The sequence below is a fragment of the Pezoporus flaviventris genome, unplaced genomic scaffold (assembly GCF_033815535.1).
Source record: "Pezoporus flaviventris isolate CSIRO_AGI_PZ_B2104156 unplaced genomic scaffold, CSIRO_AGI_Pfla_v1 ptg000036l, whole genome shotgun sequence".
In the NCBI taxonomy this organism is placed as follows: domain Eukaryota; kingdom Metazoa; phylum Chordata; class Aves; order Psittaciformes; family Psittacidae; genus Pezoporus; species Pezoporus flaviventris.
In genome coordinates, this window is record NW_026892584.1 from 8,239,422 (window position 1) to 8,265,910 (window position 26,489).

Here is a 26,489-nt window from a genome sequence, read left to right on the forward strand (position 1 = left end):
GGATTTCCCCTTAGTGAAGCCATGCTGGCTGTCACCAAGCACCTTGTTGTTTTTCATGTGCCTTAGCATGCCTTCCAGGAGAAGCTGCTCCAAGATTTTGCCAGGCACAGAGGTGAGACTGACTGGTCTGTAATTCCCTGGCTCATCCATTTTCCCCTTCTTGAAAATGGGGGTTATATTTCCCTTTTTCCAGTCATCAGGAACTTCACCTGACTGCCATGATTTTTCAAATATCAGGACCCGTGGATGGATTTTACCAGGTCCCATGGACTTGTGCACATTCAGGTTCTTAAGATGGTCTCAAACCAGATCCTCTCCTACAGTGGGCCCAAGGTCTTCATTCTCACAGTCCCTGTGTCCGCCTTCCAAGACTTGGGTGGGGTGGTCAGAGCATTTGTCAGTGAAGACTGAGGCAAAGAAGTCATTAAGAACCTCAGCCTGAGTACTAACATTCCTGAGTACTAAGCCAATGTCCAACACTATGTGTGGCTTCTACAAAAACACTATCTTCAATCAATCACGAACACTCCTTTAAGGAATACTGCTTCTATACCCATAGTGTGTGTTGCCTTATGTTTTCTGCCCTTTACCTCCTAATTTTTATGGAACAAAATACACCACAGCAGGTCACAGACTTGACTTGAGTCCTGAGTGGTCAGAATCAACACCCAAGTTCTGTATGCTCATCCTTTTTTTGGTGGAGCTGTACCCTTCTCCCATTTTGCTATTCAGATACGCTGACCACCAATTTACATATTGTATCACTGGAGTTATTCACAAGATTGCCAGCCTTTTGGAGGCAATTTCTTCTTCTATTACACAAATCCACAGGGAGACCTCAGCCTTTATAGTAAAAATCCTAATGCCAAAATTTACTTTTTCAAATGCAAACTAGATCCAGTGGTCAAACTATTTAGATTACATTTTGAACCTCCTTGAACAAAGTCTGTTGAGCGAGGATTGATGGAGTATTTATGATGATATATCACTAATAGGAACTCCTCAAGAAATTCAAACCTCTTACGAATTGGTCAGAAGGAAATTTCAACTATATCTTAAAACCTCTCTTTATGAAAATCATATATAAGGTTTCTTCTCTTTCTGCATTCAGAAATTTCAGTGTAAGTAACTACTCAGGGTGAGAACATCACATTCTTCAGTTAAGCATTTATTGCAGAAAGGACATTGTATAAAGACTTTCATACTAAGGTATGGTCCAGTAATTCTAATCATTGCTCTAAAGCTGACTCCTTGTCTTCTTAGAAAAAAACTAATTCCATGTGTAAAAGGATTAGGCTTATACTTTAGCATTTGGTGTCCTCGTCATAAAATAAACTTACCTTGTTCCCATATATTTCCTATGACTTGATAACCAATTGGCTTAAACTTCTTTATATTTACAAGGTTCCTCAATAACTGTCTTTGGTCTCTGTTCTAATATTCTACAGTCCCTAAGATTCTACAGCTAGGCAGTTAGCACCGTTTTCAGTCAATTCTATATTCCAGATCTTCAACAACATCTCTGAAAACTATCCTTTCTTCTTTATACCTACGGCTGAAAACCTGGGCTGCATCAAAAGGAGCGTGACCAGCAGGTCGAAGGAGGTGTTCCTGCCCCTCTGCTCTGCTCTCGTGAGACCTCTCTTGGAGTATTGTGTACAGTTCTGGTGCCCTCAACATAAAAAGGACATGGAACTGTTGGAACAAGTCTAGAGGAGGCCACAAGGATGATCAGGGGACTGGAGCACCTCCCCTATGAAGACAGGCTGAGAAAGTTGGGGCTGTTCAGCCTGGAGAAGAGAAGGCTGTGTGGAGACCTCATAGCAGCCTTCCAGTATCTGAAGGGGGCCTAAAGGGATGCTGGGGATAGACTTTTCATCAGGGACTGTACTGATAGGACAAATGGTAATGGAACTAGATGATCTTAAGGTCCGTTCCAACCCTAACTATTCTATGATTCTATTCCAGAATCTTTCTCTGAGCGGCTTCTGTCAAATTCTGTTTCTTGGAATAATTGAAATTTCTTTTATATTTCTATGGATCTGAATTGTGAAAGAACACTTAACAAAGACAACATCTGTGTATTACAAAGCTGGGGCTCTTGAAGGATTTCACTTTGCAGTTCTGCCCTAAATGATCGTACTAAAATAGAAATTCCCAAAGGCAACACATCAAAAGTCATAAATGCCCAGAATAATTCACATGAGTTTCAGCACCTAAATTGATAATTCATTGCCTTCTCCTTGGCAAAAATCTACCTATACCAAGTATATTATGGAATTTCGGAGTTACAACATATGTATTTGGGTCATAGAACTCAATGATGGAGCAGAAATGGAAGCAGGTGTCGGAGTGTCACAGGCCAGCATCTGAATGGTAGAGCTGTTTCACAGGAAGTTGGTTCAAGTAATTTCTTCTTTGTAATTCAGTTGAAAGTGTTAACCACAGTACGTAATTAACTCAGCACTGAAGACCTTATAGTACCTCTCTCCAAACTGTAGACATGCTGCAACACAGAATCATTAGTGTTATGGTACCCGCATCCCCACTTTAAAAATATGTATGTTAAGCCTAACCATTGCTCCTTCCTGAGTTTGTATTTTCCAGCACAGGCATGGAGCACTAGAGGAAACAGGAAACATTGTGCTAACATGACTATAGTATTGATGAATAAAAACTATAACCCTCAGGCTAAGCTGCCAAATAAGTAGTGAATTAATTTCTGTAAAGTACTCCAATATTACAAAGGTGTGTTGAAAGGTGTATGCTCATGTTTCAAATTAAACGCACTGCTGGTCAGCATTAGCACCTCAGCTTTGAACAGCAGCCATTTGCCTATAACACTTCAGGGGCTGGGAAAAACGGATTTGCCGTTCACACTGGAATAATTAGAACATGTCAGGAAGAATTAATTTCCTCATTTTTCAAAAGGATACACAGAAATTACCATGTTATTATATGACAGGGTCCCTTGGAGAATTGTATTAAATTTAATTTCTAGTGCAGCCCACACAACAAATTAAAGTCATAAATAAGATGGAAAGAAGCGGGACGCAGAGCATATGTTTATGGCAATGAGTGAAGCCAAGGGACCAGAAACAACTATCTTCATTTCATTTTATTTAAATCAGCCAGACACTGTGTATCTGAATGACAGCACTTGTTAATGGTGCTGAGATTATAGGCTCCTTAATTTTAGGAAACAGAAGCAGTCACTCAGTGTTTGAAATGTTTGGGGTTTTTTTCTACAATACAGATACTAGTTTAAAGTTGCTCCTTTTTAAGAGAGCTTCTCAGGGGCCTGCAGCAATGTGCAACTTCATAACATGAGGTATAGTTTTACTTATGTCTTGCTTTGTCTTAACCACAGAGGACTCTCAACACAAGTATTTTTAAAAGAAATACAAACCCAGGGAAAAGTGACTGGTAGTTAAGAGAATTAAATCATTGGATAGGCCTCAAATTCTTATGTATCTCCTCAGACCCAGGGAGTTGCATGAAATCATTCTGTCCCTTCAATAAAGAACTCCACTGACAGAAGGGCTTGTGAAACTGGTCATTTTATACAACACTGAAGACATCCCAACTGCACTTTAATAATATTTATAAAAATTTAATAAAGATATATAAGATATTAACAGTATCTTAACTTATTTTAATACCTTCTTCTCTATTATTCTTTGTACATTTGAATTTTTAATTGTTGTGAAACTCATGCACTAAGATATTAAAGTCAGAGAGAATTACTCTGAACATCCCTTCCTGTCTCTATGCATCTGGTAAGATGACTCCTTGCTCAAGATTCTGTACATACAAAGGCATGACAAAGTCAGTGAAATACAGGATTTGATAATGCTAAATTCCATAATACAGGTTGCCATAATTACTACTCACCTATATTGTGAAACTGCTGCCTACCACAATACTGTATAAAATACCCTTCATCTTAAACCTCAGCAGCTTTTTAACAAATGCTTACAAGTATTTCCCTTAACAGGAAACAAAAGCTATTCTACAATTATCAGAAATGAAACATGATAACAGGTGATAAGGAAACTTAACAAAAATATTAAAAATGACAAAAACAATCAGTATAAAAAGATAGATTAAAGTTTATTACAGGAAAAGACATTAGCCTTTACTTGTTGACACTTGTAAAGTTTCTGATTTGTATAGACATTGGCTGTGATACAGGAAAAAACCCTAGAGAAATCCTTTGAATATATTAACCAGAGCACTAAAAACTGCCAATATCCAGCTTGCAACTATTTTATCATGCTTCTTAGCTCAAGACAACCTTAAAGAAAAGAGAGTTTGCACACTTTAAGAAATAGCTGTCATGGATCTGAGCACTCCCTTGGGTGCAACAAACTTTAAATAATTTGTGAATCAATTAACTGGCGACTCTGTACATAACAGAGATTTCACACTGCCAGGTCACTGCATTATCAGCTTGATATGAATCATAACATTTTGGAGAAAAGTTCATAATTGAAATCATTAATTAATTTAACAGGAGCTTTTAGTTATGCATAGCATTACACAGCTGTAAAGGAGCAGAGATCAATTAGTTGTTTCTCTGACAATTTTATCTACTTGGACAAAAACTTTTCAGTTTGTGAAGCATATTACTTTCAGAGCCTTTTATAACTTTTTAAACTCAAAATGCTCAAACTTATTTTGTACAATCTTATTGCAAGAAAAAAAGCTCAGGTACGGCGAGCAAGAATCAACTGACTTTGCAGCACCAGACAATGAGTTACCTGCATTCTTTTGGACTTAAAAAGTTAAAAAAATTATATTTAAATGGCAATCAAATATGATTTACAGAAAACCAAACATAACTAGAACCCAAGATGATTGACTCATATTATTGAATTTGCTTATTTCTAACCACAGTTAATAAGTGCTATGTAAGAAAGCTATAGCACTTACATGAGAAATGCGTCAGCATTATAGAAGCATTTGCAAAGTGTACTGAAAGAGGCAAAGTTTTCACTAGAAATTGCTTGGTGACAACAGAAGTACTACTATCTCTCTATATATTTCCTTTACAATTATGAAAGACTAAGAATCATGAGAAAGATTAAAATAATGTAAAACACATTCTGAAATGAAGCAGCCAAGTGTCTTACTCCATCAAATTTGTTAAATCAAGAAAAAAAAGACTTTAGATCAGAATTTCAGCAGAATGCACATGGAAAAAAAAACATTGTAACAAAGGATTTTTCAACAGACAACCATTACTGTAAAGTTAGACTGAACCAATTCAGACTAAAACAATGGCACACAGCTTAGGAAGTGAGATAAATTAAATACTAAAACAAATTGAAAAAAACCCTTCTGACATCTGCTACCACTGTAAATTTTTCCAGTCATGCTACATCCCACAAAGACCTATCCTCTAGTCTGGCCATAACTAGGGGACATTAGGGGCAGTACTATGCCTGCATTATGCAAGTCACACTAAATAGTTACTATGGACCCTCTAGTCTTACAAGTTCTCAGCCTATTAAAGCTGGAGTTTTCAAACATGCATGTGGACTTTCAGCACTGGACTGAGGGCAAACACTCAGGGAAACACAACAATTAGTCTCTAACCCATACTGACATACAGCACCTTTGATTATTTTTTCCCGAAAGATGGCTATCTAAACCTTTAAAAGCCCACAGTTTATAATAGATAGAGAGGCTGATTTAACACAGTAATGTGTCTTAATAAGTTTGATTACATTCACTATCAGTGTATGAAGATTAAATATTTCTTGTCCTCTACCTTTTATCTGCACTGTCAATTTAGAATATAAGCTTATCAGCAGAGGTACCTTCAGTTCAAGTGAGCTCTACTTTTAGTGTGAGGCTCTACGTTTTTTAATATAAATAAAATAATAACAATAGGAATCCAATAAATCTCATTTCAGTAATATCTCACACCTTGCAGGAAACCACTTTGCAGTTCCTTATCCTTATGACATAACAGTAAAGTAGACACTTTGTGCACATTTGTGGATATGGAAACCGAGACGTAGATGTGTTAAACAGCTCACTCAGTGACACATGAATGGCAACATGGGGCTCATTTCGCAGAACTGCTTCAAAGTCTGCTGAACCAGATTTAGCCTGTGTTGCATTTCAGCGTTGCCGTACAGATGCTTTCAAGCATCAGAAGTAATAGATTTTAATCAGTATATTAATTAGTATTAAAAAAAAAAAAAGAAACTTTTTTGGTAGTAGGTGAAAACAATTTTTCAAAATATTGCTTCACTTCCTATAAGTTTGACAAATGCCGCAAATTACATTTCAAATTACTTTTTAATTTATCTTATAAACAAGGCAAATTCCACCCTCTTCAGTTATCACATCATTTATCTAAATACACTAAGCTACTAAATTCTTTTTAAGATTGAGAATAATAATTAAAAATAAGCAAATTATATTTTAAACTTGCCTTCAGTTTAAGCTACCATCATTAAAACTTATTTTTAAGCTAATGTGTTTAGCACCTGAAATCAGAGAAGGCGCCACATTTTAAAATCATGTGTGTACATATATGGGGGGGGGGTTAATTGGGCAAGTTTTCAAGCTATTCAGAAGACCATAGGATACCAATTACTTCAGAGAAATTATTTAACTTCCATCATATTCCTCATCTTTTTATCAAGAAATTACTTTCTAAACATACCATCTAGCAGGCTCTGAAGAACAGGAAGTAAAAAATATTATGTGAATCAGAAACCCTTTAGGTGATTCATATGGAATAGTAATGTGGATCCATTGCTACATACTCATCTGACCATCTCTCAGGGCCCTATTAAAAACATTAAGTACATATTTGAATATAAGTTATTCTATTTTGAACATATATGAACATGAGTTATTCTGTTTTTGTCCAACACAAACCCATCTCTATGCAGTCTTAAGATACAGGTTCAAATCCAAGCAGAAGGGAGCAGTCCTTACTGTTTTTCAAAGCCCTAGATTGCTTGCTCTGAAGACATAAGCAGAACTCAGCCAAAAATGTCAAAGGGTTTAACTGGTACAAGAGGAAAAGCTCCTTACTAACAACAGAGAGCACTGCTGCTTGCCTAACCAGCTCTGGAGAGCACTAAGGAACTTGGAAATCTAAAGGTAGGTGGGCACTGGGGAGGATCTCAACCATCTTGTAAAGTAATGTACTATGCAACAAGAATTCCTGGCAACTCAGATGGGCCTCTGGATCAAAAATTTAAAGTACAATCTAGATCAAACTACAGCCTTCAGACACACAGCCAAGCAATTATACAGAAAATCAAGCAAAAGAACAGATATTTGACTCAAACTTTGGCTCCCTCCTTAGCTGGAGGTCCACAGCAGGGAAGGAAAAGTAACTGAAGAAATGGTTCACTACCTTTACAATTTTTTCGTGTATTGGCTGTATAAGAGTCCAGATGTTCCAGCTCCTGTATATATGACCATGGCTCCAAACTAAATAGCTAAACTGCAAAAGATAGTGAGAAACCCTGTTATTGTCAAACCTGAAGGGAATCTCTCATATACAACCCTCTCTCTTCTCTGGTTGGAGGCATTACCACAGATATTCTTTTGGAGATTTTTTTCCTCTCAGGTCAGAAATTTAAATTTAAATTTAAATTTATGGTCCTGGGAAATTACAACTTCCCATTCCAGTATGAATAACAAATGTTTGCCAACCTTTTTGAGAGAAATCAATAGCAATTTTTCAAATGCATTTAATATATATTTTATTCAGTCTGCATATGATCCTCAAATACTCTACAACTAGAACTGAAATTACTTTCACAGACCCCAATAGTTTTGGGTGTTCTCACAAAGTTTCAAAGATCACTAAGACTGTTTCCCACTCACTACAGTCAGCTCTAAATCAGCTGTACTAATACCAATTTTTATAGTCAGATTTGCTGATGGGGTAAAAGGAAATTCTTACAGCATAAGAACTGTCTCTTTCCCTCTTTGAATTGAAATATAGAAAAAAAATTTCATCAAAGATCTGCAGAACTTCTTACTGATGAGCTCTCTCTTCAGTTATCACACAGGATATCTACAAACATTCTGTTAATGAGTTTTCTGTTTTGTTATGAATACTACATTGCACTCCTAACGATAAAATTCATGAACCTTGAATAGGAGGGCATATACTCAGTTTTTATTTGTGGATCTCAAAGAACTTTGTAAAGATGAATCAGCATCGCCTTTATTTCACAAGTGGTAAAACCCAAACCCAGAAGGAGTTTATCTGCCCTATTCAAGGACACACTAGGATACAGGAGAAAATAGAAGAGTGACAAAGAATCTAATTGGGTATCTGAATTAGGTGCATAAATTCTCTTACCAATAGTGCAAATAGAAGAAGGCAATTCTTCACTTGCACACCTGGAATTGCCTGCTGGGGGGTTTATATAATGTCTGTACAGCCATGCTAATTCAGGCACTTCTTAATCCTAAAGTGGCACATACTTCCATCATGATCTTTGAATCTTTCTTGAGGATCAAAGTGGTATGTCATGAATGCTTAAAGAAATTGGTTGGAAGTGGGGAGAGTGGTGGGTTTTGGTTATTTGTTGTTTTCACAGAATGGTTGTGCCTGGAAGGGGTCACTGGAGGTCACCTAGTCCAACCTCCCTACTGGACCTAGTGTTGACCCTGTAGAACACTGGTAGTTACAGGTCTCCAAGTGGACTCTGCCACTGACTACAACCCTCTGAGCTTTGCCATTCAGTCAGTAGTTGGTCCACCTCACCATCCACTTGTCCTGCCCAGACTTCCTGAGCTTGCCTATAAGAATGTCATGGGAGACAGTGTCAAAAGTAGCCTTGATGAAGTCCTCGTAGACGACATCCACTGCTCTCCCCTCACCTACCCAGCCAGGTGTCCCTTTGCTTTGTTTTTAAATAGACCACACCAATTCTGTGGGCTTTACTATTTTAGAGCAGTACAGATAGAGCTGACCTTTCTTACATCAGGTGTTCACTTTGGAACATATTTTAAAATTAAAATACAGCAATACATAATAAACCAGATTTAAATCCAGGAATTGCTTCTGAGACTTAATCTTATTCAGCAAAACAAAGCTCCTCCCACAAGTTCTTCATCTTTCTTCTTTCATCTCCAACAATTTTACATTTCTTTGAATACCTGCAGCACCAAGGAACCTTCACAATCTTATTTCTAAATACATTTTGTTTACTTTTAGCCCTATAAAAATTAATACATAGACCATCATATCAACCATTTTCAGCATTTCTGGTCTGAAATTTTCCCTATGGAAAAGATTAAGCCAAGCAGGCTCCTCTACTTACAAAATGAAGAGGATATGAAGGACATTATATGGTGCAGAATGCAATTTCCACTTCAAATAAGTCACATTATCATTTGAAAATTTTCATTGAGGCACAATAAAAAAATAAAATAAAATGTCATAGAAATCTGTGAGACACAGAATCTGAGACATAGAATCTCTGTCTCTGTTGCCTCAGAACTCTTCAAAATAAAGGAATAAATCCTACAATGGCTACATTTGGTTAATTAAGAGTCAAGATTACTTTAAGGGTGATGCTTTTCCTTATTTGTTACAAAATGCCCTTTTGATACCATGGAGATGAAAGCACAATTTTAACAAAGACTGCTCAGAAAAATATACCTACTGCTATGTGGCTATTTTATTCACAGAATGTAATGCTCAGTACCCAGCTGTATAGGCAGTAAGAATATCAGCAACAGAGAGCATATTAGTAAACCAAAGATCACAATGTGCATTCATTTTCAACTCCTAGTAACAATAACCAGAGAAAACTATCAAGACATTCAGATAGCTGGTGAAGAACACCAAGGATATGAGGGCCCTCAAGAGCCCGGTCAACCTGTCCTCCATCAGCAAACTCCTTTTGTGCTGGAGTTGCACCACAGATGTCTGCAAGGCATGAAAAAGCAAAGTCAGGTACAGTTACCAATGTGCTTCAGATCTCCCAAAGTCTGCCTTGTATTTGATAGATCGTACTGAATATTAAAAGCCTGTTAATAACTGCAGCATAACTGATTAACAGATAAATCACTGGAATGATATATTAGGGTCCCACTACTTAGCAGGCTGATTATAAAGCTCTTAAAATACCATCTACCTTCTCTTGAAGGGCTTTTCAAACATATTCTACTATGGGCCTGTAAAGTCTATCAAACAGAGTTTTAAGTGAAAAACTGTGTTCTGAAGTACAAAGATTCCTTAAGAGAAGAGACTCTTTTCACAAAAAAAATTCATGAAGGCATTTTCCTGGACTTCTCGTATTTATTTATTTCTGAAACACCCAAAATGTTGGTGACCAATGATTTCCTCAAGGTTAAATAACTAGTGGTTTAAAATCTTATGATTCTCAATTATTTTTTTTAATCAGAAATATTCTCTGAAGGAATCCTGTGGCCTGTCACATGCTTATTAGAAACATATTGCCTGTTTCAGAATTCCCAGGGAATTAAGTAGACATCTCTGGAGATTCTTTTAAACAACTAAAGATAATGAAATATAATATAGTTCTTTACAGTTTTTGTGAGTGTAAATTTAGTGATTTTCAATCACCCAAATGGGATAAAGCCTAGTTTGGTAGTAGTAAGAATTCTCCCATTTACTGTCTATGAAATAGCAGGAAATTTTTAATTTCCTTCAATATTCTATTGTATTTCCCTTCTCTTCTTGGGATATCCTGCAGAATGTAATGCTTACAAGATGTATTTTGTGAGCCAAGAAGTACTGGGGAAAACATATTAAACTAGGCCAAAAAGAATACCTATTGGCCATATGCAATGCCTCAAGTAATTCACAACTCTCCATCATTATTCATTTATGTGGATCCTTTGCAAAACAAGCATCTTTCTTTTAAAATTGTGAGTGCATGGATATCTGTACTCTAAATGAGTGATCAGGACAAGTTGTAGCACATCACTTATTGCATTTGCATTTTGGTCCACATGACCAGTTTCAAACATTAAAATCTTGTAAGTGCAGGTAACAGATAACCTGTTTTTCATGTAACAGGAAGAAGTTTCACATCCCACAAAGAATTATTTGGGGCACTTTCTTTAGAAACAGAAAGATTTTGTTAATTGAAATTAGTATTTTCACACAAAAAGAAGAGTCAGGTTCACATTTAGGGAAAATACAGAACTGTCTATTAAACACATGCAACTAGCAGGAATGTGTAGTGTTTGCAGTTCTCAGCTAAGGGATTTAACTTTTGAAATTTTGTTTCAAAACTGGAAGTTGTGCTTGTCTGTCAGATCCTTTCCTGACAATAAGACCTAACCATTCAAAGCAACTACATTTCTGGAAACAACAGATTAACATTTCTCTCAAGCTATTTCAATTTAATTTAATTCAAAATTAAATATTTCACAGTATATTAAATATTTCCCCCTATCAGAACAAATAAAGTTTATATAGAACTGTTACTGGGTTTCCTCCCTTTTAGAAGAGTGTTCAGCTAAGAGAGATACTTGTTTTTCAAGCCATTATTAACTTTTCAATGCCTTGCCCCCTGTAGGAGTCACCTGGTAGCATACCACTCAAAAGGTTTAATTTTATTTCTGCAGCATCTGCTGATCATTCCTCCCTTTCTAGAAAAATTTAATCAGTATTTAGTTACTTGTTTGCTGACATATGTGTCTTTCAGGCATGATTCTCCCATGTTGCTACCCAGGTTTGTACTATGAGCCAAAATGATAGGGATTAACTATGGCTGAGGAATTTTGTCTTTTTCTTTGAGGACTTTGTTCTTTGCCTTGGAATATTTGAGTACAATGAATCAGGTGCTCTACCATAAGCACCTGCACTAGGGAAATCTCAGCTGTTATGGCGCCTCACTTTTCCTAGAAGTTTAGCTTTACTGCAAAACACCTTGGTTCCACCTTTTATATACCTGTAACAAACGTCTGATGACGTTTTGGTTTTGTGGTAGGTTTTTTTATTTAGTAGAGTAATGCAAGCGTAAGAGTTTCACCTTTTGTACATTTTTGCAAATATGTAACAGTCATAGGTGTACAGAAGCATCTGGAAATGCAAACTTTAAAGGCACGAATTTAGTGAGACAAAAATTAAGATTTCTTTGCTTTACTTTTTTGAGAGAAGGCAGCTCATTCAAGTTTTTAACACTTCCAGTAATCAAGCTTGGAACTTAAAACATGCAACTTGTTCGTGTCAAAGACTGAACTCTCACTTGTAATACAAACACATTGGCTTTTGTAAATTTAAAAGCTATATCTTTCCAAAGAATCCCCATTTAAAATATTCCATATCTGCTAAAGGATTGGAAGGCCCTGCAGAGGGATCTGGGCAGGCTGGATTGATGAGCTGTGGCCAATGGTATGAGATTCAATAAGGCAAAGTACCAGGTCCTACATCTGGGTCACAACAACATGCAACGCTACAGGCTTGGGGAAGAGTAGATGGAAAGCTGCTCAGCGGAAAGGGACCAGAGGGTGATGACCGACTGCTGAACATGAGCCTGCAGTGCGCCCAGGCAGCCAAGAAAGCCAACAGCATCCTGGCCTGTATCAGCAACAGCATAGCCAGCAGGGCCAGAGCAGTGATCATTCCCCTGTACTCAGCACTGGTGAGGCTGCACCTCAAATCCTGTGCTCAGTTCTGGGCCCCTCACTACAAGAAGACATTAGGGTACTTGAGCGGGGCCAGAGAAGGGCAACGAAGCTGGTGAAGGGTCTGGAGAACACGTCTATAATGAAGAATGCCTGAGAGAACTGGGGTTGTTTAGTCTGGAAAAGAGAAGGCTCAGGGGGGACCTTACTGCTCTCTGTAACTACCTGAAAGGAGGTTGTAGTGAGGTGGGGGTCAGTCTCTTCTCCCAAGTAACAAGCAGTAGGACAAGAGGTAATGGCCTCAAGCTGTGCCAGTGGAGGTTTAGTTTGGATATTAGGAAATATTTCTTCACAGAGAAGAACAGGAACAGGCTTCCCAGGGAAGTAGAGGAATCAGTGGAATTGTTCAAAATTGTCCCTGGAAGTGTTCAAAAACTGTGTAGATGAGGTCCTCAGTGATACAGTTTAGTGGTGGTCTTGGCAGTCCTGGGGTAATGGTTGGACTTGATGATCTTAAAGGTCTTTTCCAATCTAGTTGATTCTACGATTCTATATGAGTCCATAAAGTCAATTAAGGTTTTTGGCTTGAAGCAGGTAACAGACACATTCAAACAATTAGAAAAGGCCAAAATATATTATGCAAATTGGATGTATTTAGTATGAGCTTTCTGCAATTTCTATATAAACAAGTGATAAGAATGTTTTCTTTAAAGGCCAACGTGATTACTGCAAAAACTTCACACATTCACCTTCTGCCTAATGAAAAACATGTATTTTTGCTTAGAGTTATCCTTAGCATGTTAGCCATCTATAAACAGGAAAGATTTTAATGACGCCTTTTGTTCTAGAATCTCTTACAACATCAGCACATTTTAGCTCTGGTTTTCTATGAAACAAGAAAAGGAAACGAAAAACAAACAAACTAACAAATAAAAGGAGAAACAAGTCATCTTCCTGTGATACCCACAGAAAAAAAGGAACTACTTGAACATAGGTAAAAATGGTTCAAACTATGGATGCAGCAAAAGGCTGGAAGGTTTCTCAAAATCCTCACACACACTGAAACACTGACTGATGAGCACCAATAACACTTTCTAAATCAGGAGCAATTACAGCAAAATCAAACTTGTCATTCTTCAGTTTACTGAACTAAGACTTTTTTTTTTTCCTAAACTTGAAACTTTACCACAGATGTTTCAAAAGACATTCTGTAGGCAAAATCAGGCTAAGTAACACATGTGAAGGACTCATTACTGTCTACAGAGTAAATTAAGTCAGAATAAACGTTTACATGGAGGAAGGCCTAGAAGGAGCTTATATTTCCTTGTTTGTATGCATTTTAGTCAGACCCTAAATGTAATCTGTACATAGTTTTTTGTGGTTTCATAAAACGTTGTTAAAACTGTCCAGCCTGCTGATAGGTACTATATGATGCTGCAAAAGGCTTATTGTTCCCAAACTCTTTGCACTCTAGAAACAAACAATCACTTCCATCTGCAAAAGGCAGCTGAACAAAAATAAAAACTAAATTGTAGTAGAAAGGAACATCTAGACAGCAGGGAAAAAGGATTGACTGCCACAATTTATTGCTATAGTTTAAAAGGTGCGGCAACTTTACCATGGTAGCAGACGCAGGGGACTTACAGCAATATTATTCTTATTAGAGCACTGCACTCTCAGAGAAAACAAGAGTTCATTCATAAACATTAAAGACAGTTGAGAAAATGTGAAGAAGTGATTTGTACTTCATGGCAAAATGGTATATCCTCCCCTTTCCTGTTATGATCCGTAGTGGAACATACCAGACATCTAGTGAATGTGGTCCACTGTTCAAAAGCAAGATTAACTGAGATGCTCCATGGCAAGCAAATAAATTTGTTTCTAGTGAAATAATTATTCCTATAGAATGTCGTCCCCTCTCACAGCATAGACAGGTGACGACATTCAATAAAATGTGATTTTTATTCCCATTTTCTTGACATGAAGAGATATATGACTTACTCTGTTCCTTTAAATTACAGGCTCTGAGGTCATGTCTTATTTTTTTAGAATGCCATCACTGACTACATAATAGTTAAGTGACTAGGAAAAATGGGAATATTATTTTCTATTCAATACAAACCTGTGTAAGTATGTCAAAGAGCAGTTATTCATGCAATATGCCCAGCAATAGCGCAGTCTTTGTTTCTTTATTTTCAAAAGGTAATCCTGCCTATATTTGAGCTACTTAGGTATATCTATAGCAAGTTACTATATGACAAGTGATCCAAATATGACAAGAGCTATTATCTATAAAAAAAAAGAATCTATAACTCTTTGTACCATCTAATATTCTTTAGCATTTCAAGTAATTAGCAGCTTATTCCAAAAACATTTGAATAGTTAACAGATTTGATACCTATGGTTAGTCCTCATTAAAATTACGATTACATGATATAATTACATGTAAATAAGAAAAATGAATTCAATAAAACTCTCAGCCTTTTCAATGTTGGGCACTATGTTGGGAATCATATAGTATGTACAATTAGATTTATACTGCTAAGCTAAAAATATTGGTGAAGATCTAAAAATGACGAACAGTGCCTTTTAAATTAATGTCTTATTAGTTGAGTGAAGTACACTGACAAAGAATAATTTATGCTTATTCAAACTGCTCTCGACATCTTCAGGTGTTTCCAAATGAGCTCACAGAAGAGTGATTAAATGCATCTGATAACAAGCCACACATTGCTGAAATTACTTACCGCCTCATTTTATGATTAATTAAACATGTAGATTAAAGTTGCAAAAGAATTTAGATTAATGAGCAAGTTAAGTCTTGCTGATATAAGTGAATTGGGAATTGGATGCTCTGTGGAACTTTATAAACATGCATCTTATAATGAGTAAGACAAGGCTACATGTTGAATCCTGGCCACAAGGGCCTTTGACGATGCAGTCTTTTTTAACATGGTTTGACAGCTTTCAAATAACATTCTACTACAGACTTTAAACTTTGTGCATTGCTGTAAAACATGAGACTACATAACTCATGTAATAGGAGTACAATTATTTCAAAGCTCTCCAAGGTAATGACCCCCTGTAGCAGCAGCTGCTCAGAAAAATTACAAGCTCGATTGTTATTTTAATCAGAGAGAGTTTAGTAGTTAAAAGCAGTTACGCAACTAGTAAAATTATACGACACTCCATCAGTAGCCTTATAGCATCCTTCATAGTCCTGTTCCTCTCAAATTCCCCCTTCCAAAACCTTAGTCTTATGAGTCAAAATGGGTGCTCAGTCATTCACGAAAAATACAAAGCCATTTATTAAGCCTGGTTTCTGTGCAAGGCAAGGTAAAGTTTAAATTTATTATGATTCTTATCAGCTCCAAGACTGTGTCAAAATATCTGCTAGGTTTGCCAAGTGTCCATTTTTTCTCTTTTAATATCAGCTATACCTAATCCACAAGGCTTAGTCCATGTCTGAAAGCCAAGTTGGATTTTACAACTTTGCTGGTCAAAAGCAAATCAGATCTCTCAAAGAGAAGTATTACACTTTGTACAAGGATGCTGAAATTGAAGCTGCTGAACTATCTGTATGCTTATATTAAGTTTCATGATCTACTGCATAAAAGAAACCCTTGCAGACTCACCTAAGATACCTGGTTAATTTTAGACCATTCAGTTTTTATTTTTAAAATTTAGATAAGGATCCATTTCCTTGCTCTGGCTGCATCCTTTCAAGTTACAGTGTAACTTCAAAGCATCAAAGTTCCAGCTAACAAAATTCAAGGAAAACCAGAAACAAAAAGGTCTACGTAACATAAGCTGCATATAAGCTACTAACCTCAGGTCATTCATATATGCTCAGCTTTTCTGAGCACACATATCACCCGAAGTACAATGTCTTAATTTTTAATTCTACAACAAAACACATGCTTTGAATACTTTGACTACTTATTGATTCACTATAGCACTTTAGCATAAGTTAATTCTCAAACTTCAGTTGGACTGATGCACATAAGTGTACCATTTAGAATATCGAGACTTACCGAAAAGGTAATTTTTCTGCTTGGCATTAGAAATTCAAAAATTAAAGAATATATTATCTTTCTCTAACTTTATTATCCTTCAGAACACATTTATTCCCATCCCTTAAGTTTACCACTTAAAGACTACCTTTCCTGGATTCAGCTATTTGCTCAGAGCAAGGCAGCTCCGCCCCTCTCCCTGTCACCATATTACACTGAAGCTGTATTCAAAATAAAGTTAAAAGAAGGAAATGGAATTAATGCACGAACAGATTTTTAAAGAGCAATCTGATCTTCATTGAAGCAGTAGGCTTCAGAAAGACTATACAAAAAGTACAGTTACCTCATTAAACCTTTAATTAGTCAACTAGCAAAGCTCTGTTCATCCTGTTTTCAACAGAAAACATCCTGCAATGTATTTTAAAAGACCCTGAAGAAAAATTTCAAATGTATCAACAAGTGATAATTCTCACTTAGGCTTGCTGAGTCAGAATTGAAAAGTGATTTAGATACTTATATGCATAGCTACTATAAACTTCCAGAAGGATTTAGACTCCTAAATTGAACTGACTGGAATTTTCAGATACTCCAGCATTCTGTAAACAAACTTGAAAACCTAAAGCAAAACTCTGACAGAAATCTGCTGAGATTTCAGTCCTGAAAAGTCCTGGGAGGGTCTATTGTCAGGTTTGTCTGAGGCAGCTATCTGAAGCATCCCATAGATGTGCACAGTGAAACTGGTATTTTGAAATTGATACTGCAGTTCTTAAGTCTTTGGATACTTTAGAAGTGCTCTGGGATAATATACTTCACTGGCAAAAAACCGAGACCACTCTTAACTATGCAGTTACTTCTACCCTGCAAGCAGGTTAGAGTTCTTATGTTACTAAGAAACAAAAAATAAAGTATGCAGATGAAACATAAAGATATACAAGAACTATAACAAATATTTTGCCCTGGAGATTTGCCAGTGGAAAATGTTGCTAACTTGTCTCTTTCTTCCAGAAGAGCATATCCAGCAAATCCTGCCTACTGCAGAATATGTTTTCACAGACAGAAGACAGCTTCAAAGCTATCAGTCAGACCTGACTAAAGAGAAGGATCCTCCTACTCAGCTGTTCTCCAGAATTAGATCTTTCCAAGATGTAAACATGAAAAAACCTTAACTACAGAATTAATGAAAATAGCTCTGATTTATAATCCATATCTGATTTACACACATATCTTCTACTGTAAGAAAACAAGCATCAAGAATTATTACTGCTTTCCTTTTTTTCCTATCATCTCAGTAATTGCTCAGAAGCATCGCTGAAGGCTGGACCAAAGAACATCCTGGCTTCCTGGCTTTTGTGTGGCCCATACTGCTTGGCAGATGAAATCGAAGTTGTAAACCAGTTTGAAATTAATTGTTTCAAAAGAAGACATCTTCACAGTGTAATATAGAATAAAAGAAGAAACCAAAGCTGGAAGGAATTAAGGAGTGGCTTTTTAAACCATCATTGTACTAACATATGAAACATATTAAATTCTTCTGCTGGCAGAGCTGGCTTGCATTCAGGATTGAGGGAAGCAATGTCAGCACAGGAATAAGCCCAGCATGCACTCCTAGAAAACAGACAGAAATATGTGCCAGTAGCACATGGAGAGAGATATCCCAAAGAATGCTCAGATGATATTTGACATCACTAACACATGACAACAGACTACATTATATTTAAAGATAAGAACAAGGATGACATGTCTACGCTTCCAAAACTCTTCAAGCTTCTCTAAGCTTCTAATATTAAGCATCTTGAAATACCCTTAAGCATCTCCCTGTGCAAGTGTAAAAACAAAGGAAAAATAAGGAGCATCTAAGCATTCTATCCCATGACACAGCTGACATTTTATCAATTTCATTAAATGAATTAATGCAAGGATATAATATATAATGCACTTGGATATAGTTCAGAGTTAGTAAAGCTAAATGTATATTAGCGGATTTAAACTAATTCTAAGGATCCTGTACTGGTAATACTGAAAGTCCCCACAGCAGTGGCTAAAATTTACCCTTTGCTGAATGGAAATATATCCAGTGGGGGACACAGAAAAACAACTAACCATTTTTCTGTGTCCTTAACCAGTGTTAAAATAAGTCTAAAGAAAGGATTCCCAAAACCCTATATGTATGGTTTCATTCCTGAGTAAGAACTGTTAGTAAAACTACCTTTTCCCTCCTTCTTTTAAGGGATCTAGAAGTTAGTATTATCCCAAAACACTAAAAAAAAAAAAAAAAATAATAAATATTGTAAGATATCATGGTGATGATGTCAACAGTATGTGCCCAAAGATAGTTAAAAAGCAAATTCAACAGGCTTATGGACTACAATATTGGCAGTTTTCAGTCTGCCATCTCACACAAATGACATTACAGGGAGGCCAACCAAAAAAAAACAAAACCACAAACAAAAAAAACAAACAACCCAAAAAACAAAAAACCCAAAACAAACAAAAAACAACCACAATAAATCATCAAAACATTAAACCCAAACAAAACAAAAAAAACAGATTCCAAAGAGAAAAGAGAATTCGTTGTTCTATTAGTCTCCCAAAATCAGTATTTTGAAATAACACTCAGGTATAGGTCTCCCTTTTTTGTCTTGGATACCAATTATTGCTCATATTTATCTGAGATTTAGCGGGTAAATGCTAGATATAGTCAACAGAGAACAACAGAGGAAGATATTTTGAAGGGGCATCCCTTGTACGTTATTTGGTTTTAGCTTAAGCCAATTTTAAGATTTAATTAAAATTAAGATCTTCAGTATGTTCTCTATTGGGTATTCAGACAGCCAAAATTGGGTTTCATCATTCCAGAAAGACACATATCTCCTGTGTATGGCAAAAAGTTAATCTCAATGGATCTCACAGCAATTTCATCAAAATACTAAATAGGAGCAAGAGCATAGAGTTGTCAAACACTATAGATGAGTGCTCCGGGAGCAAAGAACTAGTCATCCACCAAGCGTCACAGGCTTTTCAACATATTTCCATTTTTCCCTGGGATTAGTTGAAGAATGAAAAGCAGAGTTTGGCAACCCTGTTTAGAAAGAACTAAGGAGAATGAGGACAGATTACTTCCTTTATTTTATAGGCAGGAAAAGCCATCCATCAGAATGATGAACGCTGTACCTTTATAGGCTCAAGGCCCATCTCTGAAGGTCTCGCGATTTTAGCAACTCAGTGGTACAATTGTGCACTCAGTGCTACTTTCCTGCTAATTTACTGAAAAAATAATACAAAAAAAAGGAAAAAAAAAAAACAAAAACAAACAACTCACCACAGTCTAATAGTAGACAAGAATTGCTGAGGACACCAAGTAACAGTGCTTTTAATAATAACCAAACCTTTGACTACCTTAGAGTATGAGTAGTTTGATTCAAACTGTAAAAGACAAAGACACAGATGGTTTTGCTTTTTTTTTTTTTTTAATTTTCTGACAGGAATGGCAAGCCCATGAATGCCAGTTTGTATTCATAGGACTATCTATGGGAACGGATTAGATGTTCAGAAAGAGTGGATTGTGTCATGGGGTTCATGAAACATAGCAATGAATGATCATAAGTGAAGAGCAAGCAGGAGTAAAAGGGAATTCTTATGTTTACATCAAGAGCTATGAACCATTCGAGGGCACTGCCAGGTCCTGATGTGGAAATATCAGGAAAGAATTTCAATGCTGTTGAATCAGAGATTTTTTTTCCAGTTGGGGCAGAAGGGGAGCAGGGGGAGCATGAATTTATATGAGTCATTATAAAGACAATGAACTTATGATCTTGATTGCCACATTAAACAGCAACTTTAGTAACTGAGAAATCTTTTGTGTTTGCAGCTCTATAGATTAACAGGATGCCCAAACTAATCTGGGAGTCTAGAAACAGGAGTAAGTGGTTATTCTCAAAAGACTGTATTTCAATAGACTTCTCAGGCACTGGAGCTTGGATAGGAATATAATGACTACTCCATCATCTAATATCTGTTAAAGACATTTAAATACTTCCTTAGTAATATTACTTCCTCTGGTTCCAACAACTGCAGACCGAGATGTCCTGGGAAAATATTCTCTTATCTGTAGAGCCTCTGTTTTTTCTGTTACTATGAAACTTCTACCCTTCATTAACATTCAAATCACTTTCTTTCTCTGCAGCTGGTGGAAAGGCACTTCACTTTTTTGTCCTAGCAGTGATATAGCAGAACCTTTAACCAAGAACAGGATGTGTCTCAGAACACCTTTAAAGTTTGTAAATTCTTTGGGATTTTTTAGAAACTTGACAACAAATTAGAGAAACTGTCCAGTAAATAGCTGCAATAAGGAATCGTCCATTTCCGGGCTGGGCTTTTTTTCCCATTTTTAGGGCGATTACTTTGAATGTACTGGCCTTAAACTCTGCAAAAGAGGCTATTCCACAGGATTCTTCTGGTAAGAAAAGACTTTTGTTTCTTGTAAAAAAAAACCACAATCTCAAAAATATGCTGCTTTCCCTAATGCCAGGTAACTTCTTCCACTCACAGAAATACTAAAAACTGTAATCCTACATCCCTGAAGAAAGAAAGACCACTTTTAGGACAACAGAATTCAATACTTTCAGCATTTCCTATAGGCTTAGTGGTTTTGCAAACAGACTTTTGCAACACTATCAAAGAGACCTTCAGGCTGGTCAAATTTGGCAGAGAAATTGGAAAGTAAATTTGCAAGAAAAAACAGATTAATTAGATGAGCCGAAGAGATAATGGCTACCACTGTTCCTATTAGTAATACCACCCACTTATACCTTCCCTGGACAGAACTATATATTTATGACATATTTCAGTGACTTTTGATATGCAGCACTGGAGAAGGAAGTACCTGTTTTAATGGCTCTAGCTGACTATTTGGGAATTCCTAACTCAAGGTTAAATACTAATTCCCAAAATGTTTGAGCATTCTTCAGTATTATCAGCAAAGAATAGTCTTTATAGTTTAAATAAACTATAAAGACAAAGGTTAATGTATTTATTATAAATACTATTTCCATCATAAAAGAAAAAAAAAACAAAAAAAAACCCAAAAAACGTTTTATCTTGCAACTGGATAAAACACAGAATATTTCTAGATCTTGGATATAGACTTATACTATTTATATATATTTTATTTCATCATTCTATTTCAAAATTATTTATCTTTAGATTTAACTTTTAAATAGTGATTATGTTTGTTAAAAAACAATCTTCTTCCATTCTGTACAGTTTGCAATACTGTGTATGTTACTACTGTCGATAACGTTGCCAATAAATTAACAAGAAATGATCAATCACTTTTTACATCCCTGCTGTTTCTGTAGAATTTGTTTAACTAATTTATAACAGCAAGATTTCTTTAAGGTATTCACTTAATTTCATGATAGCAAAATTCTCTAAAATTATGATAGGCCAAGTGGTTATTTCCAAAACTGAAGCTTAATCTGAAAAATAAGCTTTTGGTGCAAAATTTCTGAAAAATAGTAACAAGGTAAGAAACATGTACAGTTCCTGTATCAATTAGAATATGCAGAACCCTGCATGAATTAGAACACACAAAACCCTGCTTAAAAGCAGGAAGACATTTCCTAGTGGTTGTGGGAAGCTTTAAAGTTATTAGTATCTCAGTAGTTTAAAATTGCACTACTGAACAGTACTACAGGTAGTAGCAGTTGCTACTACTACTACCACTGTACTAGTAATTGTAATCAGTATTACAACCATTTCTAGAGAGCCCCACTAATCCTCTTTTTGGGCACTAGGCTTTGCCATATATTATAAGACTATAGTTTAAAGAGGTGAAATAGTCAAAGATTAAGAAAGAAAACCAAGATGAAGTAAGCTGTTCAGAACCATAAAGCCAGGTACAGTAACTATTACACTTATTGCAGGTCAACCTGACTGGATGCAAACTGCATGACCTTAAAGGGTTTGCATTTTCATAACTCATGAACATTTATGAAAACAAGTATCTTCTCTATACACCCAAACTGGAAAGAATCTGAATGGCCACCAAGAAGAATGTTTAGGAAAAATACATCAGAGCACGGTACCTACCTGAGAAACTGGAGATTTGCACTAACTTTCACGGAGAAACAAGTGCACTTAAGTTGATCCCTCCCATCTTTACCAATTCAAACCACAAAATTAGTCTCTAGGACATAGCCTCCCTTCCATTTGCAGGTGCAGCTCCCCTGCATGCTAATGTTGATCACATATGCTTACAAAGCAAAGCAAATTCCCTTAAATTTCATTGAGCTGGACAGAGTAATATTTCAAAAAGCAGCTGCTGTTGCTAGCATTTAAGTTTATCAGAAATCCTTAGAAAACTGCCCCAAAACACATACCATATCTGAGCTCAAGTTAAGAAGGCTTTTCTCTGAAGAGTCTTGAATCACTTTAATGTAGATTCTAATGCTGCCTTACCCTGCTCTCAGAGTAGCTAGTAAATTCAGCTTTACTACAGTACTATAAAGACGTGAAAGAGCTGTAACAGCATCTAAAAATGAGCTTTTACCACTATACTGTTCAGTTTAGAAAACTCTGAAGAGAACACTGATGGAAAGTGTTAATGATTGTTTGCAGATTTCCCAAGAGGAACGAGGTAAGACAATTCACTATATTTTTGTTACAAAATGTAAATTACAATACCCTTGTGAATCTGCCACACTCCAAGAGGAACTAAAAGAAAGATGTAAACAACGCTGTATTTCAATAGATTAATTTAAAAAAAACAGTTATCCAGCAGCCATACTAATATAACCAGTACCATCCCAGTGAAGATCTCAGTATTCACAGGATTTTAACTCCTGCAAAGTCTTGCCAATTGCAAGGAAGCACCCTGAAGTACTTAACGCACGTTGCTGAATTAAGGCCTTAATCATGTATGCATATACCTCTGAGCAGTTTGCATTAGATCATCAATACAGTCTCACTATACGGGGTAAGTAGGGAAATACCAGATGTTCATGAGTCTGTGATCCTTTAGCTTTCAGGAGGTGAAATGACTTCTTTACCATATCCATGTTTCTGACCCTGAATTTCAAGCCTGAAAATGAATAATTTCTTCCTTGGGTGATGAAAATGAAATTATTTTACGGCCACAGCCCATCCCCAGACTCTGCAAACTATGTCCATTGCCTCACCTCAGTCCTGTAACTCATAAATGGCACAGAAGGTAGTGAGAAAATGCAAAAAGGGTCGGCAGTGTCTCCCTGGCATCTCTGCATGGCAGCTGGTGAGACAAAACAAAATATCAGATCATTGCCTACAGAGTCTATTGGCAACTCTCAGTTGCATCTGGGAACAATGGCCCATCAAAGCTAACTATGCATTGTTAATATCCCTACCTAATCCAGGCAATGGGAAAGGAAAGTACAAAGTCTTCTAGCAAATCCTACAACCTTCCAATCACTCTCATCTCTGTTTTCCTGAGTTTTGCAAGCATATACACAACCATTATTACAATAGTTTCTCCAATGTTGCCATAAACAACACCCAGGGTCAGGCTGGGGGTGAGCGTGCATTCACCACTGCCAGAAGTAATTTATTCCACATTTCCAGAAAATACACCACCAAATCACCAGTCCAAGGAGAAATGAGGGTAGTGTAGAACTTTCCTAAATGGAAATATTGGGGAAACCTTTTCCTGAGGGCTGGATTATGATTTTTGTCATACAGAATTTTTGAGCTATTGGGTTCTAAGCCTGCACAGTCAAGCTTGCAGCTATTGGCATGTTTGACATTTTAAACTATGAAATACCAACCTATTTTGAAATTGTCCAAATCATTAGTTGTGGAATTTTCCTAGCACTTCATGAATACCACTGTTAATTGGGCAATTAACTCAAAACTACAGAATATGCTGTGATGGCATGATATGATATAAGCCATGTAAAAGAAGGAACAGCCAAGCAACTCAGTATGTTGAAAGATATTAATGAAGTGGCAAAATCTGCCAGAAAAATAATAATGGGTGATTTTAACTACCCCAATATTAACTGGTTGAATAACACATCTGTACATGGTTTGGAGAAGCGGCTTATTGCTACTATAAATGGCTTCTTTTTGGAGCAGCTCCTTCTGGAGCACAGAGGAGGAGGAGTTCCACTCAGTTATTAATTTGTGTGAGTTTGTGTAGAGAGCAAGCATGGGTGTTCTGCTAAGCAACAATGGCCACAGGACAATGAGTTTGAATCTTGATGATGAAGATGATGAAATATTTCAAGTGGTAACCAAATAGTTAATGGCAGATGGGTGGGTGAGGAAAAGCCCATAAACAACAGCCATCTCAAATGGGAGGCTGTTTTGAAGGAGTTTATTCACACACAGAAACAAACCACCAGAGTTAAAAAGAGAGAGTGTGGGGAGGAAGAAAGGCTAGCATGTTTCTGGGGTAAAGTACAAGAATCTATGTAGCCTTAAAAAAAAAACCCAAAACACCACTCTTTGAAGGCATCAACTCCATCTAAATGCTTCTAATAGGGCAGAAGACAGAACATTGATTCTTGTTATAGCTTGCTGCTGAATATTCCACAAACTGAATCAAATCTCTAATGAATACTGTGGCAGTAAGAATTATAAATTCAGTTTAAAAAATAAAACAGGAAGAGAAAAAATATTATATTTGGTTCAATAATTATATAGTTATTCAAGTAAATCGGCCAGTGAAGAGAATGCATAAACGTTATCTAATGTGCAAATCTAGGAACCTGGAGTAAGATCTTGCAGCTGTTTTGAAGAATTTGGCAAAAAGGTAACAGAATGGTTATGTTCCCCTCATCATTCTCTAAAAGTTACAGTGATGTCCATAAAAATCATCATGAAGAACAAAAGATAACGAAACAATTAACTTACTACAGAAAAGTTATACACAGACATGGTAGCAATAGTCACTTCCTAGCAGGGGTTGTCTAGGAATGGGGCTGTGAAGGATCAGAAAAGGAGCTTGTTTGTTCCTTTATCATATTTCAAGACACAGAGATTAAGAATATATTAGGTTTCCATACTGGGTTAGAAAAGTCTTGGAGTAGGCAGCAGTCAACACCTGATATTTCAGAGGCAAGTGAATGTACCTCAGTTCATACCAAAAAAACCTTTGGGCCAAAGATTCCTTTCAAACCCATTCACACTTCTTAACAAACATAGATATAATGTCAGGCTTTAACGAACACAGTACTTGCTAGGGTGGGATGCTACCTTAATATATAATCAATTTTAAAAGGCAAATAACCTAGCTATGATAAAATTTTATCCAAGCAAGACAGGAGAAGAGAGTTCTAACAACTTCTTCAGTGGATAGAGGAGGGAGAGGGAGGGAGGGGAGATTCAATACAGTTGTGGGGTAAATGGCTTTTCAAAAATTTATATTAAAATCTGCATCATGATTTGGAGAAGGAAGTGTTCCATAAAATCAAGACTTTCTACCCATACTTTAAAAATACTGGACTAAGAAGCAACAAAATGACATAAAAACTAGTGTTGAAAAAAAAAACAGAACATTGCATCTTAGAAAGAAAAATCTCAGCTATTTAGTTTCACCGATAGATTTTATAAATTCACTTGGTAAAAAGGAACAATGAAATTAAGTATCAATAGTATAAATAAACACTAAAGACAAAATCATATCTTTAAATAAATCAATAGTGCATGTTCTCTTAAGGTGATCAAGTCTAAAAAGTATCTCAGAAATACAGGAAAAATAAAAGTGAGGTCAGTGAACTTCACAGAATTGTTTAATAAACCAAGTACATTCTGGAACACTTGTCTCTGAAATGCAAAGGGCTGCCTACTTTCCACTGATGGATTAGCCAATCGTGAGCCTAATTTGATGTTCATCAAGCTTCT

The 26,489-nt window shown here is 36.4% G+C and overlaps 1 protein-coding gene across 4 annotated transcripts in view; it reads right to left on the reverse strand.

Annotated features, from left to right (window-relative positions):
* SOX6 (SRY-box transcription factor 6) overlaps positions 1 to 26,489 on the reverse strand; it is a 374,009-nt gene that overhangs the window by 284,664 nt on the left and 62,856 nt on the right. The window contains exon 1 of one of the 4 annotated variants that reach the window (XM_061464264.1): positions 23,789 to 23,858. The exons of the other annotated variants lie outside the window; for them this stretch is intronic. The gene's annotated coding sequence lies outside the window, so the exon portion shown is untranslated. Of the gene's footprint in view, positions 1 to 23,788; positions 23,859 to 26,489 lie in introns of those variants that run through there. 4 annotated transcript variants of the gene reach the window in all.